A 26086-nucleotide genomic window follows, 5' to 3' on the forward strand; every position below is an offset into this window, starting at 1 on the left:
GGAGTAACAGGGGGCGTGACACGCGGAATGGGGAACAACTCGTGAAAATGTGGGCGTCACGGGGGAAGTACAGGAGGCAAGTGTGCGGAACGCCCACACGCACGTTCAAAACACGTATTCATGGAATCGAACGGGGCTAACGTGTGTGCCAAAAAAGATGCGCTAATCCGGAAACACGTACGCCAGCAGGAAGCAGGCGTACGTGGACCCGCGCAGCATAATAGTGCACGCAAACAACAAACAAGCACAGACGCCAGGATGAATATACCATTCCTAGCAGCAGTGGTCATGGGATACTGCAGGAGGAGGAGGATAGTCAGGCCCAGAATTTTGACACCCAGAACCAGCCTTTTTGGGATGCCTGATGACCAGGTGTATGAGAGGTACAGGTTTCCACCTCACATAATACTCGACCTGGTCAGTGAGTGGGAGGATGACCTCACAACACCCACCCTGTGCTCCCAAGCACTCATCACCCTGCATAAGGTCCTCAATGTACTGCCCTTCTTGGCCACTGGATCATTTCAACGGACAACTGCTATAGTGGGGGGGTGTCACAGGCCACGCAGTCACGCTGCCTACACCAGGTCTTGGCCATCATGACTGCACGCCCATCAGTCCGCAGGCACATATACCTGCCCAGAACACCTGCAGAAAGGCAGGCTGTCGTCCAGGATTTTTACGGGGTGGCACACTTCCCCAAAGTGCGAGGTGCCATTGACTGCACCCATGTGGCTCTACGTCCCCCCAGGGCATCAGAGCACATCTACAGAAACTGCAAGCACTGGCATTCCATCAACATCCAGGTAGTATGTGATGCCAAGGGAATCATCACCTCAGTTTATGCCAACTATCCAGGGTTCACCCACAACAGTTTTATTTACAGAATGGCAACCTTAAACCGGGAGTTAGAAGCTGGGCAGCATGGCGATACATGGCTGCTCGGTGAGTATAAATGCCACAGCACATGCATGCATGTCAGATACTGAGCAATGTCACAACCCCACTAATGATACCCATCACCACCTCCCCAGGGGACAGTGCCTACCCTCTGGGCACCCACATGATGACGCCAATTCGGAACCCCACCACCCCACCCGAGGTAAGATACAATACAGCCCACATTGCAACCCAGGGCATAGTGGAGCGCACATTCGGAGTGCTCAAGTCACGCTTTCGCTCCCTTGACCATTTTGGCAGGCAGCTGTTATACGCTCCCCCAGTAGTGTGCAGAAGATTAGTGGCAGCATGTGTCCTGCACAATGTTGCAACATGCTGGTGCCCCCACATCCCCAACCACAAGCATGGCCCCTGCGCATGGGAGGGGAAAGGGCACGGGGTGAGGTAGCCCATACACAGCTGGTGGATAATTACTTCACCTGCCAGCTGACAATCAATGATGATGACATAAGGGACAGTCAACTGTCAACCACACTAGCCTGAGATTGGTCACCTGGAAGTGTAACATTGTGTGCCCTACCTACACTAACACCACCAATGCTGTGTCATCTAAAGACACACTTCTATGCTGCAAAAATCATTAACCCCTTGCAAAATACAACATGACAACAGTGCCATGTCACCCAACCCCTCCCCAGCACCGCCACCCTACACACCATGGCATGTCATGCTATGTGAGAGCAAACAAAGCAATCCCCAAAACATCACACAAGTGTCAAAGTACAGTGTCCTCAATGGAAACTGCCCACACACAATATGCTCCCAGTAATGTACAACTAACAACACACATGACCAAATACTTACCAACAATACAATGCAGCTACACAACCTCAAACATAGCATAAACATGACAGTACTAAGTTAAAGTAGTGGTAGTTTTACAACCTGATCATGCCAGCACATCGGCCACTTCCAACTGTACAGTGCTGCTGCCATGCAAATGTCCAAGTGCACTGCTTACAACATGAACTCCATCTCCAAAGTAGACGGCCTTGTGAAGACATGAGGAATTAACCTGCAAATTAGGCAAAAGACATGGATGCACAAATAATAATAATAAAAATATTCACTAGGAATGTATACACAGTATTGACTACAGACTGCCCACACAGCTCATGGGAGTCCTACATCACCGTGTAAGTCAATGTCACTTGGGCACACCCTTTGCAAGCCCATGGAAATGGGAAGCGGGAGGGGTGTGTGTCTCACGAACCCAAGCATCTAACCCAAACTCAGGACAAGCCTGCATGTGCCCAGCCGGAATACAGTGGATGCCCACGGAAGCCACACAAGGCAACACAATGCAAAAAAAAAAAAAAAAAATCAAAAATCAAAAATGGCCATGTGGGGGCCAGGGGGGAGGCCACTCAGGAGGTCCGAGGACAGGGTGCACACCAACTCCCACCTGTGTGGATGTTGGGAAAAAAAACACCTCCATGTGCTCATGGCCTGCACGGCTATGCCAATGTGGGAGAACTGCTGCTGTCGCTATCATCACCCTCTGAGAGAGCGAACGTGTGAGCCGCTCCAGCTGCTGTTCTGTCCTCAAGTTAGTGGAAGCCTCAAGGTCAACAAGAGTCTCCCTGAGGTGATGGCGTTCTACCCTCAGGGCTTCCTGTGGCCCTAGGACTCTATTGATATTGATTGGCGTAGAGTCTCCAGTGCTGCCCGTCGGTCCCTGTTGGACACCAACATGTCCTCCCTGTGTGATTGGCAAATGGTTCTGTTGCCTGCTGTAGTAGCTCCATCGGCCTTTCAGGGGGGACAATGGAAGTGGCCACCCTCTCCATTGCTTGAGCCATCATCTCAACTGATGCTGCCTGTTGGGTTGCCATACCATAAATGGATTGTTCCCATGTGGTATTGCCTGGTGGTGTACGGCCACCGTGTCGGTGGGCACCACACCTGTTTGCGATCTGCGCCTTGCTGTGCCTGAGACTGCAGGACTGCATTCCCCCTCTGATCTGCTGCCCAGGAACAGTATCAGATGTTGTGGAGTGTGACCCTGCATCCGTAACCGCCAAAGCCGGACTTACCAACACTGACATTCCCATAGAGGCTTCTACCCCTGGTACAGGTGGGTTGGACAGAACAGAATCCCTGCCAAAAACACTTACCTGCGATGGCACATAGGTCTCATCATCCGAATCAGCACCTGAATAGAGGTCTGGGGAGGTGCACCCAGAGGCACCCCTTGGCAGAATGTTCCGCAGCAAGATTGGGTTCTCACCCATCACCACACCACATCCCCCACTGGTGCCCGGTTGTGCCTGAGATTACTCCTGGGTCTGCACCATCTCGTCAACCTCAACAGCATCAAGTGCGTCATCCCCTGCAAAAACATGAAAGACAAAAAATGGAAACAGGCATTAACACCATAGCACACAAATAGGCCTGACAAGCTACAGAACCAGTACATGATTTACACGATTTACACATGCCCCACATGACTATAACCCTCCCATGCATGCACTGTCACTGAGTTTGAAGGGGAGGCAAAAGGCAGACACTGATGACACCAACATGGAAGAGCAACACATTTGCTGCATGCTGGGTAGCACTGCCATCACACATTGGCCTGTGAGTGGCATGTCCAATACACATACATGACACATGCCATCACACAGATGGCATGTACCATAGCCATAGTAAATTCCACATGTCAGTGAATGAATACTGTCAGCGATCCACGTGAGATGGACATGATGAGATGAAAAATGCTACATAGTGTGACAAAATAGGCATGTGCCACACACTGCAACACATCCAGTGTACAAAAATACAGTGATTGCAGGCCGATGTACAAATCAATGGTTTGTCACTTCAACATGACAGGAAACAACTATCATGTTCCACATTCAAACAGGCCCCAAAAATTCCTGTGATCAGGCCAATACTCAATTAGCCTGAATGGTCAAATCATTCATCTAACAAGGTAACACATGTGGTCCAATGTGGGGTTCATCAATGACAGAAGAATGTCACAAATGTGACAATAGGGCAGAGGAATGCGTAGCAAAAGTGGGAGAATTGAAACAATCAGCCTGAACGAACACTGAAAAATACAAACAATGTTGTTGCAAGATGCCACTTCAAGGGCAATTGCCGTAATGTTGAGCCAAATTACTAATGTCGGCAGAAGGGATATTGTCACACCCAAATCCAAGGCCGCTGAATGTTTTGGATGAAGCACATGGGTGACCCATACCACTCAGGCACACACACCCTCACCTGGCACTCAATCAGAACCTGTCACCCAGACAACATACACATGCATTACACACACATGCATGGGCACTCACCGGACACTGCATCATAATCAGGTAGTCCTCCCACACCTTGGATCTGTTCCTCTGTGACGAAGGCCCCAGCAACAGACTCATGTTCAGTGAGTTTGTTGTCCTCTTGTGGAGACTCACCGCCAGTCACCAGAGCAGCGGCATGATTTGAGGCCAGCTTGTTCTTTACTCTGCGTTTCAGGTCATTCCACCGCTTGTAGCAATCATCAGCTGAGCGCCTCACAAATCCAAGGGCACTTATGCGGTCGGCGATGGTCTGGCAGTGTGCCTTACGTTGACCAGGTGTGATCTTGCACGCTGCAGCCACCAGCATTTCATGGTTATGTGCCGACACATAGCCCACAAGTGCATCAAGTTCCGGATCATTGAAGCAAGGCTTCCTTGAGGTACCTGTGTGTAGCCGTGTCTGGGGTCTCAGCTTGTCGTGCCAGAGCACCCTTCTTTGTCTTCTTTAAAGGTGGAGCAGAGCCAGAGTGGCTTACGCCGCTCTGGTCAGTAGGGGCAGAATCACCGGTGGACTGGGTAGTAGGAGTGTGGGAATGCACAATGACCATAGGTCTTGATGCAGGCATTGGTTGCAGGGTAATGTTGGCAGGGGGAACGTCAGTTTGATGGACTGGGACTGACACTGTCCTGGCTGGGGGGGCATAGGGCACCCTGCAAATCCAGGCCACATCCCCTACCACGCCCACACGCCCACCTTATGTGGGTCGGCCACCTTTGCCTCCCTTACCGCTTGGTCGCCTCCCAGCCATGGCACTGATGTTGGGTATGGGAGTTGCAGTAAACTATTGTCCTGGGCAATTGGGGGTCGAAGGGGTAGGATACCAGATGGAAATCGTACCCTAGTGTTCTAACAAGGCTGTCTGTGACCCCTGGGGGAAGATGACGGGTCACACAATGCAGAGGCAGCCCAAAATAAAAAATTAACGTGCACGCAAACCCTCGTAGACCACCTGCGTGAAAAAATGAACTTGCACTACGCTGTGGCACCCAGAAACACGAAAATAAGCGTATGCGTAATACACGCAGCCTACAATGACCTCTGAAGGGGAACGCGACACATGGGGCAAGCACAGTTGCTAAGTATGTGCAGAACACATGGGCAACACCCCCGCCAAAAGAAGAATTGGACGCTGTCTGAGGAGACAGGACAAAAGGAGAAGTGAACTCTGTTTGAGGAAACAGGCCCAACAAAAAATCAGAAAAGAGCTGTCAAGGTAACAGGGAGTAGGAACTAGAAATCCTGTGAAGTAATCGCGTGTGAATCGACAAGAAGTACAGATTTCACCCTCTCCACGAAAAGCACATACAAGGAAATGGCGTCCTACACGCAGCTTTTAAACTGGCCCACACGTACACGTCAGAGACGCATGTACGCGGGCACTTTCGTCCAATTACACACGATGACACTCGGATGTGCAGTTTTTCCACATGTGCTTTGTCATCACGGGCTCTGAGGGAAACGCCCGCACGTAATGTAACTTACGCGCCTACGCGCTAAGGGCCTTTGGTCCAATGGAATTGCGTGCATGTGCTGACGCGCTTACGTGCTAAGGCCCTTTCCTCGAATTACACGCTGACATGCAAGATTTTCACGTCCCAAATCACTCCGTATCAAGCTGGCCACGCAAAAACGACGGAAGACCACGCTCCTGCCCTGAAGGCCATTTTCCTGCCCCCCAGAGCTCTGAGCACGCTCCCACCTGCCATCTGCTGCTGCCTGACTGCCTGCTGCCCACGTGACCTGCTATTTGGTGCCTGCACATCAGCCATCTGCAGGGGTCCAGTTGCGGTATCCACCCCTGCTGGAACTGAAGACTCCCGACTGGGATACCATCGCTCCACAGCCCAGCCCCAGGACCCAGTTGCCCACCCACGCCTGTCTCTGGGGTCGCCATGTCGGGGCAAACACCATCTGAGACCACTGGCGACCCCCTGCCAGAGGGGCAGAGGGCCACCAGCTTCAGTCAGAAGGAATTTGGTGTCCTGGTGGAGCATGTCCTGGGGCATTATGATGCCCTCTTCAGAACATAACGCGCCAACAAGGAAGGGCGGGATAGGATCTGTGATGACTTTGTGGTTGCCATCAACGCGGAGGGGGTGGCAACCCGCAACATCAAGCAAGTCAAGAAGCGCTGGGAGGACTTCAGGTCCAGGACCCTCAACAAGGCCTGGCGCCTCATGGAGGGGGGCCGGGGCAGCATGAGTACCATCCAGATGAGGGTCTTGGAACGCGTAGGCCCAGCGCTCCATGCCCAGATCCTTCGGAGGCAGACCCGTCCGGAGTTGAGCGGTAAGTGGCCAAGCATTGCTGTGTGAGACAGGGCATGTTGCAGGGTGCTGGTTGTCTGATACTTGCCTGTATGTGTGACATAGGCCATGTATGGACGTGTGTGTGCAGGGACATCATGGTCATGCATGTGAGACCAGTAATGTGTGAACCACATGGTTGGTGCATGTGTTACAATGCAACATGCGGAGCAGCATGGGGAATGCACACATTAATGCATGCCTGTCTCTGTTATTGGACATGGATGAGGTGTGAGAGATGGGTGCTGCTGTCATGGACATGTATGGTGTCCATGTCTGTGTGTCTGACTTGCGTGTCTGTGGCTCGTAAATGCCATGGATGCATGCATGACACATGTCTGTGGCAATGTTCAGATTCACTGATGAAGCCTACTCATCCTTGTATCCACTGTGTCTGGGGTGTACGAGGCCAGATGGATGAAACTACGGTGAAGTGTGTGCATGTGATAGGCATGACCCATGATGCATGTGAGTTTCAAACCAGCATTGTATGTTTCAAGAGTCCCTTGGACATGTATGCTAATGTTCATAGCATGTGCCATGCCTGTTACTGCATGTGTTTTGCCTGCAATGACCTATGTGTTGTGGAGGGACATGATGGAAGTGATGTTTGACAGTGCCACTCATCTGCTATTGCTTCCTGTCTAGGGGACCATTGTACAGTACCCTGATGCTTGTGTTCTATGTCTCCCTCTACGCAGCGGCAAGTGATGAAGAGGGCGGAAACAGCGCTGTGGAGCAAAGCGTCGGGGATGCCCCCAGCGGCCGGCGACGCAAGGCCCAGTCACCCTCCCAGAATTTACCATCGTCCGGGAGTGAGGGGACAGGTGCTGCGTCTGCCACTACGGCTGCAGCAGAAGGGGTGGGTGAGGCCCCACAGGGGCTTGCAACGGCTGAAGACGGTGTGGAGCCATCCAGGTTGGTGGTTTCCACAGAGGTGGAGGAGGCCGCTACTGAGCCACACATGGGGCCTGGTGTGGGTGGTACCACTGGTGCAAGTGGTGCAGTCCAGGGGCAGGAGGCAGCACAGGTCACTGCGGAGGGGCCTGTGCATGTCGCTGTCCCTGACCCTGTGACTGCACAACCATGCACCAGCAGGGATGCTCCATCCCAGGCCCGTCCGCAGGTAGGGGAGATGTCCATGTCATCTGACACTCCTCTACCTGCGGACGAGGGGACCTCTGGCCGTATGGAGAAGGTCCTGATTGGTGTTGCATTGCGCACGAGTGACATTCGTGATGACGTGCGTGCTTCCTGGGGGGAGCACGCATGTCATCAAGAAGAGCGGCGTGCCAACGTGGCCCAGTTGGGAGTGTCCATGGTTGGGGGTTTTGTACATTTGTCGGCCACTCTGGCGGCCCTCTATTCCTCTGTGGAGACTATGCGCCAGTCGTTCTCCATGCCGTCTTCCGGCCCAGATGCCACCAGGGCCCCCTGTGCCCTGACCTACCCAGCCAGCTTGGTGGGGATTCCATCCCTGCCACAGTTGGAAGTCGGAGGTCCAGCAGGGGTGGACACCACAGCAAATGGACCCCAGCAGATGGAGGATGTGCCGGCATCATCGAGCAGGGCACGTGCACAATGGCGTCGGTGGATTCCATCAGCCTGGATGCCGTCATGCTGGCATAGGCAGTTGCGTCGGAGGCAGCGGCAGGCTCAACGTGGGAGCAATCATGGCTCGGGCCATCTAAATCAGAGGGGCAGACATCGGCCGGAGGGCAGGAGGACCCTGGAAATGGAGTGTCTTCCATTTGGCAGCGGTTGGGCCAGCAGATAGGTGCGGAGCGGCGGCGGGCGGAGGAGGCATGGCTCACAATGGTCAGGGCGGAGAACCCCATGCGCAGGGCGCTGAGGCGGGCTGAGTGCCTCGAGGGAATTCGCAGGGAGTTGGAGGTGGACATGGCGTTATCCCTGCGAGACCTCGGGGCCAGAGAACAGGCCCGCCTCCAAGACATTGAACAGGAGTTTGATGATGCCCTGGCCCATGACATCAACAAGTGAGCAATCATTGGACTTGCCCGCCGCCATTGTATATAGCTCATTAGTGTTAAGTTTTATTTATTTTTTCTTTCATTTGGGGCGCATGGACTATGCCCCACATTTTTGTATATAGTTAATAATTAGGTAGGTTTCATTGTAGGTTTCATTTATGTCGTTGGGCTCATGGACCCTGGATTTGCTATTTGTACATAGTTTTACAGTGGATTTTTCTCCTTCATCTTTATTTTTCTTCACCATGGAGCAATGGATATTACGATGTTCTTTCCCTTTGGATTTGCTTTGTTGGACGGTGACTTTGGACACATTTTCATTTGGATTAATTTGGATTCTCATTTTTTTTCTTTATCATTTTTTGGGACATGCTGCATTTTGAATATTATTGGCATTATTTTGTTTTTTTATTTCATTCCCTTCATTTTGACTTGAATACTTTTTTGTTTCTTCCTTCAATGTGTGGTCTTCTCTCATTGGTTTCATGTATGTCACAATGTGGGTTTTCTCAGTCATTTGTTGCCATTGTGTGGGTCTGACAGACTTTTACTCATGCGCATACTGCTTATTTGTGATCCATCATGTAATGGTGATTTCAATTTGGAGTGGATGTAAAGCTTGGTTGGGTGTTTGGACTGGGGTGCTGTGGGGTGGGATTTGTGTGGCCATAAGAGCCAGGGATCTGGATTGTGATGATGTGTTGGCTGGGGGACATGTGTCGGGGCCTGCTGGCAGGTGCCTTGCACTGCTGGGGTGTGGGGGTGCAGGGGGTCATGAGTGGGACATGAGTGGTGGCCTGCTGGCAGGTGCCCTGCACTGTTGGGGGGTTGGGGTGCAGGGGGTCATGAGTGGGACATTAGTGGGGGCCTGCTAGCAGGTGCCCTGCACTTCTGGGGCGTGGGGGTGCAGGGGGTCATGCGCTGTTGATGAGTAGTGCAAGATGACATGTGGCTTGGCTGGGGGGCATGCCCATGGTGGATGGGCTGCCTGCGGGACATGACCAGGGGTGGGGGATAGTCCCCTGTGGTGTGGGCTGCCTGCAGGGTCCGTGGAGGGTGTAGAGGGAACACCTAGGAGGACCCACACTGCCAAATCACGTGTAGGACTCCCCTGCACCCCTGAAATACACGTACCCTGCTGACATGGCATGTAAAACTTCCTGCGCACCCCTGAAATACAGTACCCTGCTGAAATGGCATATAAAACTCCCTGCGCACCCCTGAAATACACGTATCCTGCTGAAATCGCGTGTAAAACTTCCCGCGCACACCTGAAATACACGAATCCTGCTGAAATTGCATGTAAAACTTCCCACGCACCCCTGAAATACACGTACCCTGCTGAAATCGCGCGTAAAAATTCCCGCTCGCACAGGGGCAATATTCCTGGGGTGCGCAGGAAGTCTCACACGACATTTCAGGAGGGTACGTGTATTATGGGGTTCGCGGGAAGTCTCACACGCGAAAGGGCCCTGTGCGAGCAGGGTACGTGTATTATGGGGTGAGCGGGAAGTTTTACACGCGATTTCAGCCGGATACGTGTATTTCAGGGGTGTGCGGGAAGTTTTACATGCGATTGTTCCTGGGGGAGCGAGCTACAACTCGCTCACGCGCTAAGGGCCTTTCCGCGAATTACACGCTGTCGTGCAATTTTTTCACGTGCCAAATCACTCCGTATTAAGCTGGCCACGCAAAAACACATGGAAGACCACGCTCCTGCCCTGAAGGCCATTTTCCTGCCCCCAAGAACCCCGAGCATGCTCCCACCTGCCATCTGCTGGTGCCTGCCTGCCTGCTACCCACGTGCCCTGCTATCTGCTGCCTGCACATCACCCAGGGGTGCAGTTGCTGTGACCACCCCTGCTGGAACTGAAGACTCCCGACTGGGATACCATCGCTCCACAGCCCAGCCCCAGGACCATGTTGCCCACCCACACCATCTCAGACCACTGGCAACCCCCAGCCAGAGAGGCAGAGGGCCACCAGCTTCACTGCCACCGAAGTTGGTGTCCTGGTGGAGCAAGTCCTGGGGCATTTCGGAAGTTCGCGCGCCAACAAGGAAGGACGGACTAGGATCTGGACGGACATCGTGACTGCCATCAACGCGGAGGGGGTGGCAGTCTGAAAATTCAAACATGTCACGAAGCGCTGGGAGGACTTCAGGTCCAGGACCCTCAACAAGGCCCGGCTCCTCTTGAAGGCAGCAGATGCTAACGGATGCCGGGGCCACCTGTCGGAACATCAAATGAGGGTCCCGGAACGCATATCCCCAGCGTTCCACGTCCAGGTCCTTGAGAGGCAGACCCGTCTGGAGTCGAGCAGTACGTGTACATGCATACTGATTGTAAACTGTGCGTGTGGTGGTGTGCCAGTAGTGTGTAGGTTGCACATGTGGTTTTGTAGGGACATGTATGGATGTGTATGTACAGGGCCGTGAGGCTAACACATGTGAGTCCTCTCATGTGTGAGACACATGGATGGTGCAAGTGTGTGTAAGCTTGCATGCCAAATGCAGATGTGTGAGCACACATGTTTGAATGACTGTGTATGTAAGTTGGCATGGTTGTGGTGTCACACATGGATGTCGGTTCCAGCTGCATGTATCTGCACCGTGTACATGTGCATGTGTGTGTATTTCACAAGGGTGCAACAGTGATGCAACATGGATGCTTGGGACACTGATATGTAGAAGACTGATTGCCAGATGTGACATGGATGCCGATCTCATCACTGCGACAGTGGAGGTGTACACATGCATGTAAGTGTGGTGGCGTGTGTGCATGTCTAGTGCACTCCCTGTGTTTCATGTGATGTCTGGCTCACCTTTGGCTGCTCATGCTGTTGCATGTGTATGGATGGTGCTGGCTGTTGCCATATGGCTGTGGAATTGCTCATATGTGTGAGTTGACAAGCCATGTGTGTTGGAGATTGTGATTCCATGTCGAGTTTGACACTGCCACTCATGTGCAATTGGCATGTGTGTATCAGGCCATTGTACAGTGTCCTGATGCCTGTCTCCTATCTCTCCCTGTCTGCAGCGTCAACTGCTGAAGAGGGCGGAGAGGGTGCTGTGGAGCACAGCGGCGGGGATCACACCACCAGCCGGAGACGCAAGGCCCGGCTCCCCTCCCAGGTTGTGATCTCGTCAGGGAGTGAGGAGTCCGGTGCTGCGTCCCAGGCCGCAGCTGCCGAGGGTAGGTCCAAGAGGCGGAGGTCGGAGTTGGACTCCTCGGCAGCAGAAGGGGCAGCTGAGACCCCACAGGGTCCAACGAAGGAAGATGGCACTGAGTCATCCAAGTTGGTGGGGGGTTTGGTGGAGGAGAGGCCACGCACGGGACAGAGATGGGGTCTGGAGGTGTGGATTCCACTGGTGCCAGTGGTGCAGTGCAGGTGCAGGGACAGGAGGCAGCACAGGCCGCCGCAGAGGTGCCTGTGTGTAATCTTGTCCCCGATCCTGTGACTGCATCATCCCGCACCAGCAGGGATGCCTACGTCCAGACCCGTTTTCAGGGAGGGTATCCGCTTACAACAACTGGCCTTCCTCTCCCTGCGGACTTGGCTATCCGGGACCGGGCGTTGTGTCAACGGGACTTGCAAGGTGACCTGCAGTTTTTTCATGGGGAGACTGCACGTCATCTCGAAAGGCTCGTTGACTACGTCAGCCTACTGGGACAGGTCGCCCAGGCCGGATTCCTCTGTTTGCTGAACCTTGCTTCGACCCCCTCCTCACCTGAACCCCCTATGCACCAGTCGTCCTCCATGCCATCTTCCCACCCATGTATCACCTGGGTACCCTGTGGAGCTGCCTCTGACCGTGCGGCCAGCCTGGTGGAGGACACATCTCTGCCACAGTCGGGAGTCGGATTTCCATCAGGGGTGGCCACCTCAACAATTGCACCCCAGCCGGAGGAGAATGTGTAGGCAGCAGGAGCCAGGGCACGGGCACAGACACAGCAGCAGCAGCAACAAGGTGGTAGCCATGATGGCTTTGGGCCTTCGACATCGGAGGGGCAGGCATCTGCCGCAGGGCAGGAGGACCCAGGACGGGAAGTGTCTTCCGTGTGGCAGCGGTTAGGCCATGCTATAGATGCGGAGCGGCAGCGGGCGGAAGAGGCACGGCTCACGATGGTCAGGGCGGAGAACTCCATGCAAAGGGCTCTGAGGCGGGCCGAGTGCCTTGAGGCAATTTGCAGGGACCTGGAGGTCCGGATGTCAACGTCCCTGCGAACCCTCGCGGCCTTAGAAGAGGACCGCCTCTGGGACATCGAGCAGGAGTTTGATGATGCCCTGGCCCGGGAAATCAGGAAGTGAGCCGTCGGACTAGCCCGCTGCCATTGTATATAGTTAATTAGTGTTAGGTTTCCTTTTGGTTTTCATTTCATTTGGGGCGCTTGGACAATGCCCCACCTTTTTGTATATAGTTGTTCATTAGGTAGGGTTTTTGTAGGTTTCCTTTCAATGGTTGGGTTCATGGACCCTGGATTTGTACTTTGTATATAGTTCTACACTGGATTTCACTACATTTAAGTTTCTTTTTTACCATGGATCAATGGATGTGTCTTATTTTTATACTTTGGATTTGGTTGGACGGACAGGCTCTTTGGACCCATTTGCTTTTGGATTGATTTGGATTCTGCTTTCACACATTTTTTAAAAATATTTTGGACATGCAGCTTTTTCTTCATTATTTCCATTAGTGTGTGATTTTTTTTTATTAATTTGGTTAATTATTGAATACACATTTATTATATACTTTACTGATGTGGTCTTATCTCATTTGTTTTGTGCATGTAACAATGTTGATCTTTTCACAGTCATGTGTAACCATTGCATGGGTCTGAGGGACATTGATTCATGGCCATGCTGTTTATGTATTTTCTATCAGGACTTTGGGAATTCAATGTGGGGTGTTTGGACTGGGGTGGGATTTGGGTGGCCAGGAGGGGCATGGGTCTGGAATGTGATGACCTGTCGGGGGGGACATGTGTGGGGGCCTTTTGGCAGGTGCCCCTGACTGCTGGGGGATGGGGGTGCAGGGGGACATGTGTGGGGGCCTGCTGGCAGGTGCTGCTGACTGCTGGGTGGTGGGGGTGCAGGGGGACATGTGTGGGGGCCTGCTGGCAGGTGCCCCTGGCTGCTGGAAGGTGGGGGCACAGGGGAACATGTGTGGGACATGAGTGGGGGCCTGCTGGCAGGTGTCCCTGACTGCTGCGGGGTTTGGGGGTGCAGGGGGACATGTGTGGGACATGAGTGGGGGCCTGCTGGCAGGTGCCCCTGACTGCTGTGGGGTGGTGGTGCAGGGGGACATGTGTGGGGGCCTGCTGGCACGTGCCCCTGACTGCTGGGGGGTGGGGGTGCAGGGGGACATGTGTGGGACATGAGTGGGGGCCTGCTGGCAGGTGCCTCTGACTGCTGGGGGGTGGGGTGCAGGGGGACATGTGTGGGGTCTGCTGGCAGGTGCCCCTGACTGCTGGGGGGTGGGGGTGCAAGCTGACATGTGGCTTGGCTGAGGGTCATGCCCATGGTGGATGGGCTGCCTGTGGGTCATGACCAGGGGTGGGGGGTAGTCCCCTGTGGTGTGGGCTGCCTGCAGGTGCTGTGGGGGGGGTGTAGAGGGAACACCTGGGAGGACCCACACTGCCAATTCACGTGTAGGACTCACCACGCACGCCTGAAATTCATGTACCCCGCTCTAACAGCAAAATCGTGTGTCAAACTTCCCGCGAACCCCAGAAATACATGTACCCTGCTGAAATTGCGTATGAAACTTCCCGCGAACCCGAGAAATACACGTATCCTGCTGAAATCGTGTGTGAAACTTCCCGCAAACCCCAGTTATACACGTACCCCACTCGCACAGGCCCTTCCGCGTCTGAAACTTCACGCGAACCCCCGTAATACACGTACCCTGCTGAAATCGCGTGTGAAACTTCCTGCGAACCCCAGTTATACACGTACCCCACTCGCACAGGCCCTTTCGCGTGTTAAACTTACCACAAAACCCCGTAATACACGTACCCTGCTGAAATAGCCTGTGAAACTTCCCGCGAACCCCAGTTATACACGTACCCCACTCGCACAGGCCCTTTTGCATGTGAAACTTCACGCGAACCCCCGTAATACACGTACCACGCTGAAATCGCGTGTGAAACTTCCCACGACCCCCAGTTATACACGTACCCCACTCGCAGAAGCCCTTTCGCGTGTGAAACTTCCCGCGAACCCCTGTAATACACGTACCCTGCTGAAATCGCGTGTGAAACTTCCCGCGAACCCCAGTTATACACGTAACCCACTCGCACAGGCCCTTTCGCGTGTGAAACTTCACACGAACCCCAGTAACAGCGTTTGCTATTTGGCAGCCCTGTAAACTGGTACAGGGTTAGCGCAACCCTTTGTGCTTGATTGGGGATTTTGATGGCTTTCCCCTGTGCTAGGGGCGTTCTTGGGGTCGTAACTGGCGCTGCTGCAGGGTCGCTGCGCCACTCCGAGCCACGGCTGGTTTTGGAGGCGAAAATACATGAATACGCTGTGCGTGGAAATCAATTTTAGCGCACGCGGCTGGCGCAGACATTCGCACACGCACACTGTGCGCCAGCCGTGTGCGCCACTTTTGTGCGAAATTCTATGAATTACCCTCTTAGAGTCAGGTATAGAATGGAATCCCCACATTCCATGCATTTTCATTGAGTGGTGCCAAAGTTATAAGCCATCCAAAAACTGCTTTTCACCAACCCTGTAATGCCGAAATAGGCATAGATGCCCCCGAACATCTCAGATGTTCGCAAACATCACATGACTGCCCGGACATCCGGACTGTTCGCGGATGTCGGAGTTGAAAAAACGCCTGTTTTCGGGGCTTTTTGAGTCCATTTCCAATCTCATCTTCATCACACCTCACCTCCCCAGAGATTGTTTCATTAGTTTGACAAAAGCAAAATTGTGTTAATTAAAATGTTTTCACTGCAGTGATCGCGGACAATGGTGGGTGTCCGCAAATCCAGTATGGCGGGCATTTCCAAAAATCTGATGCACCCCATGATTTTCATCATTCAATCAGGTGGTGGATCTGATGTCCGCGGATATCATGCCACCCTCTGGGCTAATCGGAGGCCCCGATATCACACATTTCTTTGGACCTACCTTTTGGCCGTTTGACCTATAAGCCTACCAATATCCGGTGGGCCTTGAGGGACCGGGACGCTCCCTGAGAGGGAAGCATAACCGAATCGGACACAGAAAACACAAATTTACAGGAAGCGGCCCCAGATTTCGGTGCATGGAGGGAGGTGGTTGGGGGATTGGAAGGGATTATTGGATGATGATCTTCATGTCTTAATTTATGTTGTACCATTGTCACCATGCCTTGGTTTAAAATAAACATATTTAAAAAAAAAAAGACTGGATGGATTTACACCAATTTTACAAAAGCATGCTTTTGGGACCAAGCTGCTGCTCCTGCCGTAGGTTTGCTGAAAATCCGTCCAGCGGTTTGGGCTCTATGCGTGAGCACATTTTTCTTCAATTGCGTTTTTGGGAAAACACACATTTTGGGACCCCCCTATAACTATGCCCCCTTACACGAAACTTAACCAAATTTCGCAGAATCAGTCTGATGGGGCCATATATTAGTTTTGCTAAGTTTTATGAGGATTCATACCGGGGGCCCAGGTTGTAAGCACCCCAAAAGTGCTCTTCATATGGGTTGAGCAAATTAACCCTAACTACAAGGCTGCTACTGCAGGCCCTGAAATGTTTTCATTGGCTAACACAATGTGGATAGTGACAATCTATTGTATGGTTCATATTGCTGGTTCTTATGAACCAAGTGAGAAGTTAATCAGCACAGCCTACAGGTAATGTTCAATCAAGCCACATGATAATTGTGAGTTTTAATTAGTAACTAACAGCATTGCCTCATGTAGATCTAATGAGAAATGATTTACTAAATAAAAGGCATACTAACATCCTACTTGCATTTGCAGTTCTGATGCTGTAGGTGAGTGAGGTGACGTTCTATTGACTGATCACTGTCTAGGTGACACTAATAGTAGCATGGGGATTAGTCCTCGACCCACTGATGGATTGGGTGCATGTCGACATTCCTTATAAATACATGTATTAGTGATATGTGTCACTGTAAGTCCCAAACCATTTTAATGAGAGAAACAACCTGTTTTTTTGGCTTCGAAGCACTATACGGTGTGGGATTATAGCTGTCCTCGTGAACATTTAAGTCCTGATTCACAGAGCGTTCTCCAATGGTATTTTGCCATTATGAAACAAACACTTCTATGAATTAGGCCCCTAATGTAGTGATTACGTTATGGTCCAATTTTTTAGTATTCATTTGAAATCACTTGTGCCTTAGCACAGCATGTTGCAATGTTCCTGGTGCATGTATAAACCTATTAGTAGGTGGTGGACATATTTGCTGTTTGCTATTGTGTGCCCAAAATTAATTCCTCTTTCTCTATATCTTTATCTTTCTGCTTTTCCCAAATGTCTCATCCCTCTCTTTGTTTTGTTTTTGTTTTTATTTTTGATTTATTTAGTTTTGTTCTGATTTTTTCCTTATCATTGATGACACATTTGCTTGTATGCACAATTTTGTATCATGTAATGGATGTAATCTTAATTTTAATGTATGTTTATCCTTGTACTACTCAATGTTTAACACTTGAAGAAAGATTGTTGTCAAGATTAAGGGAAGTTTTCCCTTGATAAGAACATTACTGGTCGAAACACGTGTCGGGAAATTCACGTGGCAAATTCAAGTCACAATTTGCAATTTTTATTTTTTTCAAATATTTTCATGTGTGCCTTTGGTTATAGAAACATAGAAAGGGAACACTTCTTAAGACAATATTGCCATTTTGTAAACACACACAAAATCCATCAATGACAATACAACCTACTTGCTTCCATACTTTAAAAAGTTGCCAAGCATTGGTCACATATTAAAAGGGAAAAATGTCATAACAGGTTTTAAAAGAGTAACACAAATAAATACATGTCAAAAACCAATGCTGAACCACATGTAATTAATAGAAGCTATACCAAAAATTCCAAAGTTCATCATTTGACAACATTTGAGAAAAAAAGTTAATTTATGTTTTGGCCATTTTTTTTTGTTTGGGAAGTCACTTCAATAATAAAAAATGGACAATCCTATCATTGTCTAGGAACATTTTTTAGAATTGTATCACGTGAGATAAGTGTATTGGATAATGGCACATTTTGTTTCATAACCCCTGAATATTTCCTCAGTTTGAGAAGCCCAAAAAAGGTATCCTCTCCATGAAGCCTCCTGAGCACCCTCATGGACACTGCCCCCATCAAAATACCACTCCAAAGAGTAGAAGTTGTTCTCCCATCCGTTTAAAATAACCTGTTCATATTTCTAATGTGGGAAGGCCTGCCTGCATGGAACTAGAAACATTTACAACATAGGACAAACTGACCTCAACAACAGGGATCTTGCTGAGTTGAATGCATTTTGGCTAAGTCACTGAACATAGTTGAAGGACATTAAAACACACAAAATCAGGGATGTTATGTTTTCCTTCAACTGTTTTAACTATAACTCCACAGTATTTTAGTATTTTATAATTGCTATATGTTAATAACATGGTTGAAGGTACTGGGTAAAGTACATTACCAAACAGAGGCATTCAAGAGATATGTCATGTTCGGACCTAAGAGTGAAGTTTGTTCTCTGCAACAATTGTAATTTGGTAAAATAATGCATCACGGTCCCTTTCCATTGAACCTGCCATTACCAATGCTTAGAATTCTATAAAGAAACCAAATTGCAGTGCAGAGAAATCAAATGTGTTGGGCTGAAATTAAGTAGAGGAATTGCTACATACAGGAAGAAAGAGCGATGCAAACTTGACTGCAACACAGACTGTAAGACATTAGTGTTTATGGGGTTTGGAAAATTCCTTGGAGTGTGTGTGTGTGCCAATTTGGTGATTTAAACCCCTACAATGATCTACAAAGAACGTTTTCAACAAAAAATCTGCTAAACTGCCGAAGGGTCTATTGGAAGGGGATGCAGGTGATTACCTTGCACTAAGACATGGCGGGTGCAGACCAGTGCGTTGTCCAGTAGCTGGCAAGATGGATCAGGAACTAACCTCTGGCTTATATGTTGAATCTACAATCACAAGTTGGAATGTCTTGGGGAGCAACTGTGCCACCTATGTTTCTGATGTTGATCAAATGAGAACCATTATATTGGATAATGATAGTACCTGTTATTACAACATTTGGAATTGGATGCAATTGTACATTAAATGGCTAATCAATACCAGGATCCAGCCCAGTGTGAACCAATGTGTAGTGTGCTTTAGGAGAATGGATAGGTAGCTTGAATCTGAAGTGTTCTACAAATAGCCACTGAACGAAGACCACTGGAATAATGTGTTTCACCAGAACCTGTTAGGATATTTTGACAGGGCCAGTAGGCATGTTCATGATCAACCATGTAAAATCATCAAAATAAATTACCAACAAATGGGGAAAACGAACCTATGGACGCCACTGCCTGCACATGTGCAACACGTAGCTGTGGACTACCACACGATTCAAAGCTTTGGTCGAATGTGATGGGACAATTAACCCATATCAGGACATGGCTCAACAAGAAGCACATGGAGTTTGTAAATTAAGCTCTTCATCTCAGGAAATGAGGCAGTATGGTGATGTCTGCAACCAAGGAGCCACAAGGCCTTATCTGCAACATTGTTGTCTCGAAGCATTGTATTTCTTTTTTACTCCCAGAGGAACAAGAAGCCTATCGATAGTGCATGATCTGCAGAAAGGTTTTCAACTAATGTTTCATGGAACAATTAATCTTGTCAGGTTTCTTGAAAGGGCAAGGTGCCCAACATTTAGACAGGTCAGTGGGGCAGAAAGGTAGGGAGCAGGGTAAGGACAGGTCACAAACATTACAAATCTGTACATTTGTTGTAAGATGATAAAGTAGCCCCAAACTTACTGAAAGACTTAGGTGCAAGTGAATGGTTAACCTGTATCAGGTCTAGGCAGAATTCATATCAGCTCCCACTATGCCATAGTGCACCACTATACACCAGATGGCATCAGCGGAAGATGGTGATTACATTGCATCAGGTCCGGGTTCAGTATAGACTATTGTGCGTTATATCTGTGTGGCTCACTATATGCTGAGAAGAAATCATTTTAGTGCATTGGATTTGGAGCTCTGTACACTGCGCTCCAAAACTATTGAAGTAGCATGGGGCCACACTTACAGTAGGTGAAATGTTACCCCCTGAGAGTGAGGTATTTGGTGGAGTTTTAGTGCAGTATTTCGGAAGATCAAATAATTTGGAAGCACTGTGTGTGTGCATATTGCAAGTGTCTTGATAAAGAAAACTGATTATCGCCTCTTTACCAGCTTTGTGGGGAATAAGTGGCGAGAGAATGCAATGAAAATGTAGAAGGATTTGTACCAGTGAGAACCACTGTGGAGTGTGTGAGTTTGGCATGCTGCCCAATTGAGGGACATTGGTAATAGTGGATAGTCACCGGATCATTTGTACAATATTTTTACAAAACCAGGGCAGCAACATCGGTGTATTTGGTTTATGGTCTATTCCATCTGAAGTTAATGCTGTTAAATACATTTACAGAAATGTGTTTAATGATGATAAGAAAACTTGTGGGAACCATTAGTGTGGTACATAACCAATGCCAGAATAAAACCTGAACCACACTGCAAGTTACCAGATGTGGTAGAGGGGAAATGATATGATATGATAGGCCATTTATAACGCGACTCATACCCAGAGGTTTCTAAGCACTGACCCAGGGATTAAACCTGTATTGCTCCGTGTCGTCTTGCTTCCAATGCGAGCATGTTGCCCCTGAGCTGTCCTTTGGCGAGAGAATGTGATATCCATGCACCACAACCTACCCCAGTGTGGATCAGTGTGTGTGTGTGTGTGTGTGGTGTGCTTGTGTGGCATACCATTCGTTTGAGAACAACTGGTGGGATTTGGTAGGAGCTGTACTTCTTTTTCACAGGGTTTCCAAACTAGTGCAGCAGCATTCCAACAATGGCCACATGGTTTCTTCCATCTGAGGTTAAGGCAGCTGAAGACATCTTGAGATATATATCAGGAAAATCAGCAAACTTGTGGGAACCATTAGCAAAGTTATTGCCAAACACTTGATCACAGATAAAGAAATGTGCACCTTTTATAGGTTTGTAGGTGTGATGGTGTAGTCATGTGTGCCATTGGTGGAAGTCACCTGGGTCCCTTTGTACACTGTGTTTCCAAACTAGGGAAGATGACCACTGGCAGATTCAGACCGTTGCCCAGGCTTATGGATTTGGCATATTATTCAGCAGGAGCCATTAAAGAAATGTAAATACCCTAAGTGGGCCAAGCTGGTCTGTGCCAGTCTGCGACAGACAACAACGTACACTTTTCGGCTAGTTGGTATGTATCATTGCCTGGAAGTGTTAGTGTGCTGACATTACTTGTTTTTAGAGAGGGGTCTAACTTTGTACTCTTATTAGTTATTTGCGTCATTATGTATTCGCTTAACTTTATTGAGCAAGCACATAGCAATCTTTCGCAAGGAGTATCTCTTAATAGACCATCTACCAAAAAGTGGTGCTATGCCAATGTTTTGGCTTGGTACATGCTTCTTCCACTGTTCCAGATAAATACACAGTTCACAGTACGTCTACAGTGGCAACTGACTTAAAAGTGTTTAATATGGCCAATCATTTCACTAATATTAAGTCCTGTGATATGATATGATATTTTATTTATATTGCACCCATACACTCAGTGTTTCAGAGCATGATGAGGCAGGGGAGGGGAAAACGGGAGGACAAAACAGCAATCTTACTAAGCCCAGTGACATTGAGCACATGCAAGTGCAGGAGAGAAGGGAAGGGGGAAATGCAAAAGGGAGGGGAGGAGTGGAAAGTTCCGAGATAGGGAGCAGCTACCCTCTCCACTCTCTGAACAGCCGAACAATGCCATTAGAGAAAAATATGATAAATCCTCAAAAGGAATTGATGATGTCACTATATCATCCAATCCAAAGACTTTGAGTACTATGGAAAGAATAGAGCCTTCCTCCATCTATTTGTCTCATATTGAACAGGACGTCCTTAGTCCAGCCCTTCTGGATACTCATTCTTTAGTTCAACATTCCATGGAGGCTGCCAATCTAATTACATAATAAGGCCTAGACATTCTTTGTGTCACTGAGACTTGGCTGCCCATTGCCTCTAATCATGCAGCCATGGTGGCCACTCCAACTGAATATAAAATCTTCAGAACAGATCGCCTATGAACTGAAGTGCGGGGGGTGTTGCTTTATTGTGAGAAATTCTCTAAACTTGCCCACCCTCAGTACTAACATAGTGGATCATTGTGATAGTGGATAAATGTGATCACATCTTAATAAAAAAATATATTGATAATCCTACTCTGTTAAGTTTCTTGCCACTTTATAGGCCGGCAGGTGCTACTCCTAGATTTGGAGATAAACTAAGTACATTACTTGGAGACTTGCCGAAGTCTACCTCCTATATGGTGATTCTTGGTGACTTCAATTTGTGGGCGTACAGCGATTAAGACCAGGAAGCCTCTGCATTTCTCTCGGCTCTTAATGCCATGGTGCTCTCCCAGTATGTTGACCAGCCAGATCACAGGGAGTGCAATATCCTTGATTGGGTATTGTCACACAATCTTTCTTTGTCCTTGGACAGATCATCATTTGATATATTTTGTTCTCTCTGCTACCAGAAATAATGTTGATATCCATCCCAGGCTTGAAATAAAGGTAAGCAATCTTAGGAAAAGTTACTCCAGAAACGTTTTCTAAACTTGCTACTCCTATATTGGCCAATATCCATTATTCAATTATACTAATCTCTTAGTTCATCAATTTATTGATATTACTTCCAAAGTCATCAATGAACTTGCATCTGTGAGGATTACGTTTGTTAAGAGCGAAACAAGAAACAAGACTTGGTTTAGTGGTGCTGTAATTAAGCATAGGAAAATAAAGAGACAAAATGAAAGATCTTTTCATAAGGACCCTTGCCCAGAAACGTTAGACACATACCGACTTGTAGCGGCTAGTTATAAAAACGTAATACTGTCAGCTAAATGGGATGAATACAATAGCAGCATTATCAGTGCCAAATCTAGTCAGCGGGAAATGTTTTCTGTGTTAAGAGAAATTGAAGGGAGGAAGGGCAGTGATATTTGCCGCGATACCTCTGATGCCTGGAGTCTTAGCATTCAGAAAGAGTCTTCTAGGAACATTGAAGAACATTAAAATAATATCGTAACTCGCAAGGCTGGTCTGCAGGATCCTTCCACTTTGTACTCTCGAGAATACCAAAAAAATGTCACTTTTCAACAAGCCACAGATAGCAAAATTATTAAGATTGTATCTGGGTTGAAACCAACTTCATGTAAGGGAGATTCTTGCCCTGCAAGCACAGTAAAGGGTTGTACCACTTATTGCGGATATTGTCAACTAATGTTACATCTTGTTTAAAGGAAGTTTGGGAGACCCCTCTTCTCAAAAATGATACCCTGGATCCTGAAGCTGAGGCAAACTATTGCCCCATTACAAAATTCCACTTATTTGTTCAAAATTATGTATAGAATTGTATGTATATTTGCAGCTTCAAGAGCATATCAATATTAATCAACTGCTTGACAACCGGCAATCTGGATTTCGTGCATTGCACGGAAAACAAAACTGTCGTGCTCAACCTGAAAAGTTGAGACTGTTGACAGAGGCCAATTATCCATGCTTATGCTGCTTGATCTATGACGGATTTTGATCTCGCGGATCACTCTCTGATGATTAAAAGGTTACATGTGATTATAACTAAGCAATAAATAATGAACAACACTTTGGTGTAAACATTTGCACAAAAAAAAAATATATCGCCTTTTTATTTTAGTTGAGGGGATCCCCCAATCTCCCCATTTTGCTTCATTACTAATCCCACTCCAAACTCCTCCCCACCCGTTTTAAAGCATTACCCCACCCACACATATATATTTTAAGCATTTTACATTTTATTCGAAATAAATGTTTTGATCTGATTGCTTTTCTTTTTTCCTATTCATTATAATCACTGCATACTGATTAATGGACTGGCAAAGATTGTTAATTGATCTAAGACAGTTAACCGCCTGGATTGGGTCCTTTTTGGGCCTTCGGTCTTGAAGGATCTCGATCAGTGATTGTAGGGCACCAGCTGTGTCCGTCTGCTGAGGTGTGCCACAGGGCTCCTGCTTTTCCGCAACACTATTTAACATTTACACTCATACTCTGTTTAACCTCCTGGACACTGTTGGAGTAAACTATACAAACTATACAGATGACACTCAGGCCATATTTGAGTTGTCAGGAGCTATTCTCTTGAAGCCTCCAATATAAATCAAAGTTTATGCTCAGATTCAAACATGGATGGCCATGAACTCCCTGGTGCACAATGATGGCAAAACAGAGTTGTTAAATGTGGGCTCTGCTCAACGTGTAAAGAACATGGATGTGAGATACAGGCAGTTTATGATTGCTGATTGCCTCATCCTGGTTTTGTCATCTGTTAAAACGTTATGAGTTCACCTTGATTCAAATCTTCTATGAAAAAAAACATTTGGCACACGTGAGATCTTCATGTGCTGTATCGCCAAATATATCATGCCTTACTCATCCAAAGAGCAATCTATCAACTGTTGCTTGTGTCCTAGTCAAATCTAGAAAATACTACGGTAGGAGCCTGCTGGCGGGTATGAGGAAAGCCAACATTAAAGCATTGCAAGCCACTCAAAATGGCGCATTTCAAAGAGTCTGTGGGCTGAGTAGGAATGCCCATGTGACCGAGGCTCAAAGATCGCTCCACTAGCTACCTGTCTAGAAAAGAATATTTTACAAGATCATTTCCCTCGCGCATAAACATTATGCAGCTAATTTGGGACGGTTACTTAATGCCCCTACTGTCCGATCTGTACGAGTGGCCAGCAATAATAATCTTTACCTTCCCCGTTTTAAACTAAACATCTTTGGAGAGACAAGCTTTAATGTTTGTGCACCCTGTTTATGGAAATCTCCTCCTCCTGCCATACGTGCAATGTCATGATTTTTGAACTATTAAGACCTTGTTGTTCAACTCTAATGATTATGATGCTAATCATCATCTATTGATTTTTCTAGACTTAGACTATGGGCCTTATTACGACCCTGGCATTATGGGGTTAACGGCGCCAGTAGAGCCGCCAGCGCCGTTAACCCCTTACCGCCCTATTACGAGGTCCGCTCGCGGGACCCGCTCAGGACGCCTGGTTTTACCAGACGTCCTTAGCGGGTCCCGCGAGCGGCCAGCATGCTAACAATGGGCACGTCATTAACAGGCCCGTTGTTAGCATGCTCCCCATTGAGGCATATGGGGGCTCAAAAGGGAATGGGGATGTACCGGGTCAGGGTTCCCTGGATGGGGAAATACTAGCCCCTCCTAGGTCGGAATGGCCTGGTATTTCCCCATTCATGGAACCCGGACCCGTGTTTGGGGTAGCCATGCCCTTATTAAGGGAATGGCTACCTCCAAACTCATAATGAGGCCCTATGTGTTTCTTATGACTTATTGCTGTATGTTTGATGATTTATGATTTATTCCTTTTTTCCCTTTATGAGTGCATTGAAGTCTCTCGGCGTGTTGCGCGTTATAAATAATAATAATAAATGAATAAAAACTACCGACCTAATAGCAAATAAGAGTAAAGGCTCTTTAGAGTGGGTGCCCGTGTAGATGGAGGGGCCTCCTAACCTATGGCATTCCTTAGATATTAGTCACTACAATCAAGCGTGAGGTTGAGCTGAAAAGGAGAAATCAATGGTTACGAAGGTGTGAGTGGAACTATTAAATATTACTAGAGGGTACTGTCCTTGAACCACAATCTAATGATACGTGCTGCAACCAATAACATTGGCCGATAAAAATAAAATATTAATTCTGAGTGCTTGTGGAAATTAGTAAATGCTCACACCCCGCACTGAAGGAAATATCAAAGTTAGCAAACTGGAATAATATCACCTCTCCCAATGTATTTCATTCCTAGCTTTTTAGCCAATAGTGTTTTCGTCTTTAACGCCCTTAGATGTGAAACTTCAAATACTACCCTGGAAAGTGTGTTTGGCTAAACAGCCAGCAATGATTAAAGGTGCTCCTGATAACAGGGGCTCCCCTTGCAAATTTGCAAAAAAACATTTGTCAAAATGACCCCAAAACAATTGCCTAAGACTATTGTTTAAGGTAACCAAATGCACAATGTTCAGAATGCAATGATTTGTTTAATGGACGCTCAGGCCTGGACATTTTGATTCCCAGTTACATGGAATCATTCAGTGACCCTAGTCTCAAACCACTATCATAGTGCCTACAGATTGGGCTGGGAATTAATGGCCAGAGATAGCAAAAGAGGGAAAAGTGGGGAATCCCAGACA

This window comes from Ambystoma mexicanum, chromosome 3p, assembly GCF_040938575.1.
Source record: "Ambystoma mexicanum isolate Mex_15411 chromosome 3p, UKY_AmexF1_1, whole genome shotgun sequence".
Lineage (NCBI taxonomy): Eukaryota > Metazoa > Chordata > Amphibia > Caudata > Ambystomatidae > Ambystoma > Ambystoma mexicanum.